Source organism: Hibiscus syriacus, unplaced genomic scaffold (genome assembly GCF_006381635.1).
Source record: "Hibiscus syriacus cultivar Baekdansim isolate YM2019G1 unplaced genomic scaffold, ASM638163v2 tig00111311_pilon, whole genome shotgun sequence".
In the NCBI taxonomy this organism is placed as follows: domain Eukaryota; kingdom Viridiplantae; phylum Streptophyta; class Magnoliopsida; order Malvales; family Malvaceae; genus Hibiscus; species Hibiscus syriacus.
This window is the reverse complement of record NW_024063054.1, coordinates 2,209,838-2,223,318: the sequence shown is the minus strand read 5'-3', so window position 1 is coordinate 2,223,318 and position 13,481 is coordinate 2,209,838.

Below are 13,481 nucleotides of genomic sequence, written 5' to 3'. Positions count from 1 at the left end.
ATCCCAAAACTCAAATGAGTCCTCAATAATTCAAGGTTCTCAAAACCATATCCTAATGGGCATGTTTTGAAAACTATTTAAAAATAATATTTGATAATCAGAATTAGTTTTCATGAAAACAAAACAATTAAATCAAAAAAATTACTAATTTTCGAAATCATAATTTTTTTTAAAATTTTGAAATTCAAAGAAAAATCTTGAAAAATTGTTTGTTTTTGAAGAAATTGGTAGTAAAATCAAGTTTAGAACCAACAAATAATCAATGCCCGATATAATGTTCATCCTAGAACTAATCAAAACTAGTTCTAAAATCAAAAATTAATAAAATAAAGGTTTTTGAAATATTACCTTGAAAATTCGGATTAAGAGGGATGAGGAGTTGTTTTGCACGAAAGCAGGTTTTGAAGATGAAAAGCACAAAGAAACCGATGATTTTCCGATGATTTTGAGCAAGAGAAGGATTTAGAGTGAGAGAGGGACGAATGGTGGGAGAGTTTTTAGTTTTAGGGTTTGAGAAAATAAAGAAAATGAGGCATTTTAACCCAAAACCCGACGGATACATCGATGCATGACCCTGTGCATCGATGCATATTCAAGGCGTGCATCGGTGTATCAACATGATAAATCAATGCATATTCAAAGGGATGTATCGATGCACTGTTAAGTGTATCGATGCATGAAACACAGAAATGTCAAAAATCCATTTTAAACAATCAAATTAATTAGATTTAGTGGTATTGGCAACTCATATATTGAAGATTAATCATGTTCAATCAATCAAATTAATCCTTCAAATTTCATTTGAACATAAAATTAATTTTCATCAAGCAACATAAACTCCCCCTAGCTAATAGCAAAGAATGCAATAAAAAATTATTATTATAAGCATTTTTCATTTATTCTTAAAAGTGTTAAAATTATTTTAAACACTAAGTGGAGATAGGTTGGTCAAACCTAATTCTCTCCTAAGTGTCTAAAATCTTTCCTTGTCTAAAGGCTTTGTAAAGATATCTGCTAATTGATGCAAAGTATCAACAAATTCTAGAACTACATCTTCCTCAGTGACATGGTCTCTAATGAAATGATGTCTTATTTCAATGTGCTTAGTTCTAGAGTGTTGGATGGGATTTTTAGTAAGACAAATAGCACTAGTATTGTCACACTTGATAGGAATAGTACCTACTTCAATTCCATAATCAAAAAGTTGTTGTTTCATCCATAAAACTTGTGCACAACAACTACCGGCTGAAATATATTCTGCTTCAGTGGTAGATAATGCAACACAATTTTGTTTCTTTGAAAACCAAGAAATCAACATATTTTCAAGGAATTGGCAAGTACAGGAGGTGCTTTTCCTATCTAATTTGCATCCTCCATAATCCGCATCAGAAAAGGCATGCAAGCTAAAGCTAGAGTCTCTAGGCTACCAAAGTCCTAAACTAGGAGTGTCCTTAAGGTATCTAAAGATTCTCTTAACAGCTAGTAAATATGATTCCTTAGGGCATGATTGAAATCTAGCACATAAGCAAACACTAAACATATTTTCCGGCATACTTGCAGTTAGATACAGTAAAAATCCAATCATTGACCTATATAATTTAACATCTACACATTTACCTCCTTCATCTAAGTCAAGCTTTGTTGAAGAGCTCATTGGAGTGTCATGAGGCTTGCCATTTTCCAGTCCAAATTTCTTGAGCATATCTTTGATGTACTTAGCTTGATTGATGAAGATGTCATATTTTCTTTGCTTGATTTGGAGTCCCAAGAAAAATGAGAGCTCCCCCATCATGCTCATTTCGAATTCGCTTTGCATTATCTTAGAAAATTTTCGGCAAAGAACATCATTAGTAGAACCAAATATTATATCATCAACATAAATTTGAACTACTAATAAATCTTTACCTTTATGCTTTAAAAACAATGTAGTATCAACCTTCCCTTTTGAAAAACCTTTTTCAATTAAAAAGTTTGACAATCTTTCATACCAAGCTCTAGGAGCTTGTTTTAAACCATAAAGTGCTTTTGTCAATTTAAGAACATGATCCAGAAATTTTAAATCTTCAAAACCTGGAGGTTGTTCCACATACACTTCTTCTTTTATAAAACTATTTAAAAATGCACTTTTAACATCCATTTGATATAATTTAAATTTATGAAAACATGCAAATGCTAATAACATTCTAATTACTTCCATCCTAGCTACGGGAGCGTATGTTTCATCATAGTCTATGCCCTCTTCTTGAGTATACCCTTGAGCAACAAGTCTAGCCTTGTTTCTCACTATATTACCACTCTCATCAAGCTTATTCCTAAATACCCATCTAGTACCTACAGTAGATTTATTATTAGACCTTTCAACTAATGTCCATACTTTACTTCTCTCAAATTGATTTAACTCTTCTTGCATAGCCATAATCCAATGTTCATCTTTTAATGCTTCTTTGATGTTCTTAGGCTCTATGCATGAAATAAATGCAACATAATTACAAATATTTCTAAGAGAAGATAGAGTAGTTACCCCTTTGGATGGATCACCTATAATTTCACCATCCTTGACATAGTTGTACTCTCTTGGATAAGAAACTTCCCTTTCTTCAATGGTTGGATTCTCTAAAGGATCATGAGTTTCCTTATCTTTCGTTTCCTCCTTTGATGATGATGATTCTCCAACGTCATGTCTAACATCATTTGCTTGTACAATACATATATCATCATTAACACAAGAATCCTTCCTCGAAAGGGGATTATCATCGAAAACAACATGTATAGACTCTTCTACAACTAAAGTTCTTTTATTAAATACATGATAAGCTTTAGAATTTAAGGAATAACCCAGAAAAATTCTTCATCACTTTTAGCATCAAATTTGCCAAGATTTTCTTTACCGTTGTTTAAAACAAAACATTTGCATCCAAAAGAATGAAAATAACTAATGTTAGGCTTTTTATTTTTGAAATTTTCATATGGAGTTTTCTTTAAAAATGACATAATCATTACTCGATTAATAATATAACAAGCGGTATTTGTGGCTTCTGCCCAAAAATATTTTGGCAAATTATTTTCACAAAACATGGTTCTAGCCATTTCTTCTAAAGTTCGATTTTTCCTCTCAACAACTCCATTTTGTTGAGGGGTTCTAGGTGCTGAAAAATTATGGCTAATACCATTAGAATTACAAAACTCATTAAATCCAAGATTTTCAAATTCAGTGCCATGATCACTTCTAACACTAGTGATAGAATAACCTTTTCGTTTTGGATTACTTTTGAAAATGTGATGAAATTTTCTAATGCTTCATCTTTAGTACTTAAGAATAGAACCCAAGTATATCTAGAATAGTCATATACCAAGACAAATGCATATTGTTTTCCACCCAAGCTAGTAGTCCTAGTTGGCTCAAAAAGATCTATATGGATCAATTGTAATACTCTACTAGTTGATACATCATTAATGGATTTAAAAGAAATTCGCTTTTGTTTTCCTTTAGCACAAGCATCACAGATTTTATCATTATCAAATTTAAGCTTAGGCAACTCTCTTACTAAGTCTTCTTGAATTAGCCGTTGCAAAACACTCATACTAGCATGTCCTACTCTCCTATGCCATAACCAACTATCATGTTCATCCTTAGCAACTAAGCACAAATTAGTCATATCAATAGAGTTTAAATGCACCATGTATATGTTTCCTATTCTATGACCAACAAGCATAATCCTATTAGATACAATGTCAATGACTTTACAACCATTAATTTCAAACATGACATTGAATCCCTTATCGTATAATTGACTAATACTTAATAAATTATGCTTTAATCCATTTACATATAACACATTTTTAATTTGTATGGAAGAGATATTACCTATAGTACCAATACCTTTAATGTGACCTTTTGAATTATCACCAAAAGTCACTTCTCTTCCATTTTTGACGTTAAGCTCTATGAACAGGCTTTTGTCTCCGGTCAAATGTCTCGAGCATCCACTATCAAGATACCATGAATTTGGATTTGTTTCCCGTGCCTTGTAGCAATGCTCCTTTTCCTACAAACATAGATTAATTTCTAATTTTTGGTACTCAAATTCTTTTGGGTCCATATTCATTAGTTTCTAAAATCCTTGTCCCCTTAGGTATCCATTTATGAAGGACATTTTTTTCTTTAGTAGTAATGAGTTATTTAAGAACCCATATACTTCTAATGATTTTACCATTTGAAGTTCTTTGAGGACTTATATGATTGTAGTTTCTAAAACTTTTCTTAACAAAGTTGGATTCTGAATTCTCACCTTTTTCAAAACTTTTTGTACCAACCTTATTAAAAGAATTTTTAAGATCATCAATCTTCTTTTGATGATCATCATGAACTTTTGAAAGTAAGTTATGGAAATCAGTATTTTTCTTTTCAAAATCATTAATTTTGATTTGTAATTCTTTGATCTTACTTTCAAGCTCATTGTTGGTCTTGGATAAAAGACTATTTTCGTTTTTCAATTTTGAAATATCATTTTTGTATTTTGAAAATAGAGTCTTATAATCCGAAGCCAAATCATTATAATCCTCTAATAACTCATCATAAGATAATTCATCCGAATCGAATGAGTTAGAGGTTACCTTAGAATCTTCCCCGATAGCCATCAAGCACAAGTTTGCAACTTCTTGTTCCTCTTCATCGGAACCTTCTTCATCGCTCCATGTAGCTATATGAGCCTTGTGTTTCTTTTTGGATTGACCATTTTTCTTCAATTGTGGGCAATCATATTTGACATGCCTCAGTTTTTTGCATTTATAGCAAATGATCGGGTCTTTCTCATTCGATTAAGTTTTGAAGCCTTCATTGCGTTTGAATTTTCTTCCTCGGTTGGGCATCATCAACTTTCTGAATCGTTTGGCAAATAATGCCATTTCCTTGTCATCATCATCATCATTCGAATCACTCTCATCTTTTGTGGATTTGAGAGCAACTACAATGTTTTTCTTCTTCTCCTTCTCCTTTGGTGTTTCGTCAATCTTATCGAGGTCCACTTCATCTTCAAGCATCATTTCATGAGTGAGAATGGAACCGATTAGCTCTTCAAGAGTTAAGGACGTTAGGTCCTTAGACTCAATGATTGTCGTCTTCTTTGATTGCCATGATTTTGGAAGAGAGTATACTAACTTCCTGACAAGCGTTTCATTTAAAATGATCTCTCCATATGATTTGAGACCATTGACAATCGTTGAAAATCTATCCGTCATAGCTTTGATATCTTCATTTGATTTAATCTTGAAATTTTCATAGCTATGGGTTAGAATGCCCCATTTTAGATTTCTTTACCTCATCGGTACCTTCATGAGTGACTTGAAGCTTGTCCCATATTTCTTTGGCAGTTGTACAAGATGAAACTCTTCCGTATTCATCTGGTCCAAGAGCACAAAATATGATATGGATGACTTTGGAGTTGAGCTGGAACATTCTTGTCTCTCATTCACTCCACAACCTTGGATGAGTGAGAGGCTTGATGTATCCTTCTTCTACAGCATTCCATGCTCCCATGTCACTTGCTTGAATGAAGTACATCATCCTATTTTTCCAATAGGCATAGTTAGCTCCATTGAAGAAAGGAGGCTTGTTGACGGGCATCGAATCGAGACCGGAGTCGTAATTTGAAGCGTAGGCCATTGATGACTTGATAATCGATGTAACTCTTCCCGACTCGACTCAAGTGGCAATTAAACCTTCAAATGAGTGAGGCTCTAATACCAATTATTGACTTAATCGATCGATAGAATCGGCCAAGAGGGGGTGAATTGGCAATAAAAATTTTGGTGGAAGCTTTTGCAGAAAATTGAAAGTAATTGCACAGTAATTTACAGTGGTTTGACTTTACCAATCAAAGTCTATGTCCACTACCTTAGCTATCCACATTAAGGATTTTCCAAAAAATTCACTAATTTGTTCTTTCTTTTGAGGCCAAAGAGATAACCTTACAACTCCCTCAAGAATATACCCCAATTCTTGAGAACACTCTTTTCTCAAAGAGAAGATTACAAATTTGCAAACTTACAAGAAAAAACCTCACAAGGCAAATATGTTTGCACAATTCTAGAACAAAGAAAGAACACTCAAGAATAAATACAATTGAGCACAATAAGTGTTCTTGAAAGCAAAATGAATATTGAATGAAAAATAGGCTTGAAATGCTCAAACTTGAGGTTTGATGCTTTCTCTTTGATTCTCTCTTGATTCTAGTTGCTTGATGTTTCTTGTTTTGATCAATGGCTTCTAAGCTTGTTTAAATACACCTTGAATCACTTCTGAACGTTGGGGATGATTAGTGGAGTCAATAGAGCCGTTAGTCAATAGAGCCGTTATTGTGTGAAAATAATTAATAAAACTGGTTGGGAGCGTCGGTGCATCGATGCATGACCATAGTGCATCGGTGCATCAGTGTAAAATTTAAATATTTTGACCGTTGGAACACTTAGTACATCGGTGCACCAAGTGTGCATCGATGCATAAAATGCATTCGATGTTTGAAAATAGCATGAGTGCATCGGTGCATTGCTTGTGCATCGATGCTTGAAATGCATTCGATGTTTTAATAAAACCCAAGTGCATCGATGCATAGAGAGTGCATCGATGCATGAAATGCATTCGATGTTCAATTTATTCAATGGTGCATCGATGCATCGGTGCATGCCTTTGAAAAATTGATTTAAAGCTTGATTGTAGTTCAAAATACTTTATGAAAATTGTTTCAAAAATAGTTTAAGTACAAATCACAATTTTACACATTTAGTAAGGATTAAAATTGATCTTGAAAGACTTAGAGTAAAAATTTGATATCCGATTAATTAATTCGAATATACCTTAGAAAATTGTTTGTAAAATCTTAAAATTCATTTAACTTAATTTGTTATATCAAAATATCAAAATGTTTTCAACAAATACCTTCTTTTTTTTGAAAACCTTTGACAACCAATCTCGCTTTGTAGCGTTTGCTCCCATCGTGCTCTTCCTTGATCCTGTAAATCCACTTGTTGTGGAGCGCTTTCTTTCCTGGTAGTAATTCAGCTAATTCCCACGTCTGATTTGACATAAGTGAGTTCATCTCATCTTTCATGGAAGACTCCCACTTGACTGAATCCTCCACTTGCATTGCTTCATCATAGCACTCTGGTTTACCATTGTCAGTCAGCAATAAGTAGTGCAAAGAAGGAGAATACCATTGGGTTGGTTTAGGAATTCTGGAAAAGCGTCTCAGTTCTGGTGTGTCTGGTTCTTCTTGAACTGCTTCAGTATTGATCTGAACATCATTTCTAGAAATCTCCTTGAACTCAGCAAATTCCTTTGTTTCAGTTTCGGTATTGGAGCTACTTGATTCTACAGTTGACCTGTCTTTGTACATCACATTCTCATTGAAAATGACATCTCTGCTTCTGATGATCTTTCGATTTTTGTAGTCCCAAAATCGGTAACCGAACTCATCACCGCCATAACCAACAAAGGCACATTTGTTGGACTTAGCATCAAGTTTACTTCTTTCAACAGAGTCTATGTATATATAAGAAATACAACCAAACACTCTTAAGTGTGAAAGGTTTATTTCTTTCTTGCTCCAAACTTCCTCTAGTATTCTGCCATCCAAAGGAACTTAAGGCCCACAGTTGATTAGGTAAGCTACAGTGTTGATAGCTTCAGCCCATAGAAATTTGGGTAATCCGGCATGTATCCTCATGCTTCTGGCACGTTCATTCAGAGTTCTGTTCATGCGCTCTGCTACGCCATTCTGTTGCGGTGTCATAGGAACTGTTGTCTCCATCTTGATCCCATTGTTTGCGCAAAATTCTATGAATCTACGATTTCTGTACTCTCCTCCATTATCAGACCTCAACCGCTTGACTTTCAGACCAGTCTCATTTTCCACCATGGCCTTCCATTTTCTGAAGGTATTAAAGACTTCTAATTTTTTCTTCAAAAAATAAACCCACACCTCCTTGAAGAATCATCGATGAAGGTGACATAATATAATGAGCCTGCAAGAGATGGAACTGGAGATGGTCCCCATACATCAATATGAACCAACTATAACTTTTCAACCTTGGGTGTCTTACCAATCTTTGCAAAACTGACTTTCTTTTGTTTTCTAAAGATGCAATCCTCGCATAGTCCGACATCTACATTCTTTAGATCCGACAACTTCCCTTTTGACAAAAGTGTCTTCATCCCTTTCTCGCTCATATGGCCAAGCCTTTGGTGCCATAGGTTTGATTTTCCATCAGCATCTGCTATTGCAATGATATTCTCTAAGTTTGAGATTACATAGAGAGTAACAGTCTTCTTACCACGAGCAATGACGAGTGCTCCTTTTGTAATCTTCCATTCACAACCTGAAAAGGTTGTACTATAACCTTCTCCATCAAGCTGTCCTACGGAAATCAAATTTCTTTTTAGGCCAAGAATATGTCTCACACCTTTCAGCGTCCAGGTGGTCTGGTTTGCAGCTTTAGTCGGATGTCTCCTCTTCCGACGATCTTCAAGGTTTCATCATCAGCTAGATGAACCTTCCCAAAATCACCACTGACATAGTTCTCCATTATTTATTGGCATGGGGTGGAGTGGAAAGATGCTCCTGAATCTAAGATCCATGATTCAATCGGACTGTTAACGCTTAGAATCATGGCATCACCTGTATCCTCTGTCACGTTGGCAGATTCATGTGCGCCGATATTTTTCTTCGGTGCTCGGCAATCTCTTTTAAAGTGACCCTTCTTGCCGTAGTTATAACAGATAAGATCTTTATTTCCCGTTCTTGATTTTCCCCTTCTGGATTTGGATCAGCCACGATTTGAATTTCTTTATGAAGTTCTCCCTCTGGACTCTGTGTGCAAGGCTGAGGAGGTTGATGCTTCACCTGATTCTCTCCGTCCTTCGCTCAGTACCAGATCCCGAACATAGTCGAATTTCAATTTACTATTTCCCGACGAGCTGCTAACTGCTGTGACAGTAGCATTCCAACTGTCTGGTAGAGATGATAAGAGAATTAAAGCTCGAACTTCATCATCGAATTCAATTTCCACTGAACTCAACTGGGTTGTGATTGTGTTGAGTTCATTTAGGTGTTGTGCTATCGATGCCCCTTCCGTCATCCGCAAATTGAATAATCATCTCATCAAATGAACTTTGTTTGAGGTCGACGGCTTCTCATACATACTGGAGAGAGCCGCCATAAGACCTGTCGTGGTCTTTTCCTTTGCTATGTTGAAAGCAACATTGCGGGATAACGTCAATCGAATAACTCCGAGGGCTTGTCTGTCGAGAAGAGCCCAGTCTTCATTCTTCATGCCCTCTGGTTGTTTTCTTGAGATGGGTTGATATAAATTTTTCTGGTACAGAAAATCTTCAATCTGCATCTTCCAAAAGCCAAAGTCCGCACCATCAAACTTTTCAATTTTCACCTTCCCTTCGTCTGCAGCCATCGTTCCCACTCGAATATGGCTTCTTTGGATCGTTCTGACAATTTTCGCGAACCGCTGTGTATTATAACACCACCGTCGACAAATTCGTATCGTCGACAAAATTTCACTATTCACAAAATTTACTATTCATGTGAATAGTAACCTCGCAAAAATTGACAAAATTCACAACCAAAAGCTCTGATTACCAGTTGTTGGGAAATAAACGAGTAAACAAGTAATTTCTCTATAACCAAATTAGTAAGAATGCGAAATAAAAACGGAAAAATAATACCTGAAAATTGATAACGGAGTTCAGCCAATTGTGCTTACGTCTCCGGACTGCTGCAGATCTTTTACTAAGAGAGAAAATTTACAGGTGTTTATAAAACACTCACTACTCACAAGAAACTCTCTAGTATTGGGAGAAAGAAATGATTTGAGATTTGGGATGATTTTGAAGCTAAATGAGCTAGGGTATTTATAGTTGAAACTTATGGACTAATCTTTGAAAATACCCTAAAGTGCAATGACTAAAGCAAATTTACTCATTCCTATTTTCAACAAACATCTACCAAACTTTGAAAAACATTTTTCAAAGAAACATTTACCAAACTTTGAAAAACATTTTTCAAAGTTGGTTGCCAAACTTTAAAACTAACTTTTAACAGGTTTAACTGTGTCCAAGTTGATGTCTTGGTGAATCACTTTGAATTTATTCATTTTCGGATGCGATGTTCTCGTACCGGTATGGCTTCCCTCGCTACACTTATTTAAGTCCCCATAGTGTTAAGCAGAAGGCCCTTTGGAACCACCTCCCTACTCTTGCAAGCAGCGTTCATGATCCACGGGTTTTATTCGGTGATTTTAATGCCACGCTCCATTCTTCAAACCGTAAGGATTGTGTTAAATCCTCTCGGCCTAGTAAAACCTTTCAAAATTTTGTGTTTGATTTTAGCCGACGTGATCTTGGTTTTCAAGGGCCTGAATTCACTTGGAAACGGGGTTTACTTTATGCCAAACTAGAACGCTTCTATTGTAACTCTTTTTGGGACGAAGAATTTCCGAAAACAGTTGTGGTCCATCTGCTTCGTGTTTGTTCAGATCATAGGCCATTCTGTCAAAGTCTTCGAGGGATAACCATCCTGTAAAGTAACGACAATGGCATACCATGGGATCTGATGTTTGTCGTTTGGTTTCTTTGGTTTTTCAAGGCAATCCCATTGAAGCCTAGCTCTATCGAACCACGCTTGTTTTTATCCCGAAGGTTGTGACTTTCGAAATCATGATGGACTTTTTCCCTATCAGTCTTTGCTCTTGTACAAACTCATCACCAAAATTATTGTAAGATGGCTCATGCCGATCATGCCTCGTCTTATCCATATGACTCAAACTAGTTTCATTTTGAGAAAATCGGTCACTAGAATATCATTCTCAATCAGAAAATTTTACATTCCATTCATAGTAAAAAAACAAAGCAGGTGTGGATGGCTATCAAAATCGATCTTGAAAAGGCTTTCGATAGAGTTTAATGGCACTTAATCCGAGATACTCTTTTTAACGTTGGTCTCCCTAACTCCCCTATTCAGATTATTATGCACCGCGTCTCTTCTTCCATCAAACAGATTCAGTGGAATGGTTCATTTACGGACTCCTTCAGGCCGAAAAAGGTATCCGCAGGGCGATCCTCTTCGTACATCTTTGTTCCCGTTATGTAACGTCTTGAACAACGTATAAATAACCTGGTCACCTCTGTGCTTGGTCGCCCTTTTTTTTTTGCTAGGAATAGTACGCCTCTGTCTCACTTGTTTTTTGCATATGACCTTATTATTTATAGTAAAGCCGACTTGACCCAAGCTCATCTTATTGCCTCTACATTGGCTGATTTTGGTGCCTCCTAAGGTCACAAAGTTAATTCTAGGAAAACAAGCATTTATTTCTCTCCAAATACGGATGCTTTAATAAACAATCTATTTGCTCCTTTCTGGGCTTCCTGCAAGTTGATTCGTTTGGAAAATATTTGGGTGTTCCGGTCCTCTATGGAAAACTTCGTTATTCAGACTTTGATTTTATTTTGGATTAGATGAAAGCAAGACTTAATGGGTTGACCGCCAAATCACTTTCCTTTGCAGGCAAGATCACCCTTGCTATAGCCATTTTGGCGGCAATCCCAATTTACTTTATGTAGACTACTCGTCTCATGATTGGCATCTATAATGAGATCGGCAAAATTACCAAACAGTTAATTTGGGGTTCTTCCTCAGAGGGGGGAGTAAGATATCCCTTGTTATCCAACTCTTGGGAACAATTTCGTAACAATTAATTTGGCTCCCTGGCAATTGGCGAAACTTCCATATTTTAAATGATGTTTGGATACCATCCCTAGGCCCATTTCGCGATTACATGCCCACTCTCACGCTGCTAATGCCCACATTGACTTTGACAGTATCCTTGATGTAAATGGTAACTGGGATATTGAAGTTCTTCACACTTTATTTCTTGCAAATGTCATTCCTCGTATTCTAGGCATTGTTCCACCATCAAATGAAAGTGATGAGGACAGATGTGTTTGGAAATGGGATCCTGTTCACAATTTTCAGATTAGCTCGGCTTTTAATCATTTGACAGGTGTTAACTGGGATGAAATTGATCCTTTATGGAAGAGAGTTTGGAGTGTTAGAATTCCTCAGCGGATCCTTTTTTTTCTTTAGATCGTCCTTCGAAATTGTCTCATGACAAACCTTGAACGTGTTCGCTGTGGCCTGACTTCAAATCTGATGTACCGTCTCTGCAACTCCCATCCAGAGTTAACTATCCATGTCCTACGGGACTGCTAAATGGTTTTGACTTTCTGGAAAAGAACTCTGCCACTCACACGACTCCAATATTTTTTCTCTTGGGACCTTCCTGATTGGATCCAACACAATCTCGGATGCACTAATAAAGTCCTCAAATATGTCCTCGTGTGGTTTACTTTTCCCCATTCTCTTATGGTATATCTGGAAAAGCATGAATTCTTTTTTTGTTTTCTGACCATTGTTTACAGATGGAAGATTTTCTCTACCAGAGCTTCTCTTGAACTTCACACGTTGCTGAAACCAATTTGAGCTCCGACGTTCCTTCAACCTGATGTTGCACTAATATTATGTGGAATCCACCTCTCGACTCTTGGGTTTGCTTGAATACTAATGCCACAGTTGATGTAAACATCGGTCTCAGTTCTTCAGGAGGAGTGATTCGCAATAAAGAAGGTGATTGGCTAACTGGTTTCACTAAGCAAATTGGTATCGTTTCACCCATTCTTGCTGAGCTTTAGGAAATCTACTATGGCCTGCAAGTAGCTTGAAACCAAGGTTTCAAATTTCTTCAGATTCAGTAGGATAACCTTCAAGCAATCCATCTCCTAAATGACTCTAATGCTGCAAATGTTGTTTTTCCAATTGTCCGAGTCATCTACTCGATTCGTAATCGTTGCTGGATGAATGAGTTTATCTGGATCCCCCGTGAAGGCAATATGGTTGCTGATAGTATTACTAAGATGGAACCCTCCATGAACTACATACTTCTAAGTTTTCCCTGATGCCCCTACTGGCTACTGCTATTATTCCTCTGCTGGAAAGAGACATCCCGAGTCCTTCCTTTATCAAGACTCATGTTTTAGTTCAAGGCTTTAGCCTCTTTCCTCATTCAAAAAATAAAAATAAAAAATAAATTAAATTAAATAATTATACATGTATAAATTTATAATTATAAAATAATATATTTTTATAGTATTTATGTTAAGTATAATTTTTTATTTTTTATTTTTTATTTTATGTTAATTTTTTAGTAATTCTAATTGTATATAATTTTAAGATTTAAAATTTAATTTATATTTTCAAATTAAATTTTACAAACAAATATATTAATTACATAAAAAATTTGAAATTCATCATTGTAAATTATTTCTTTCACTGGAATATCAATTTTTATTTATACAAATATAAATTATTTCTTTCATTTATTGTATTACGAATATATATTTATATCAGTATAAGTTAATT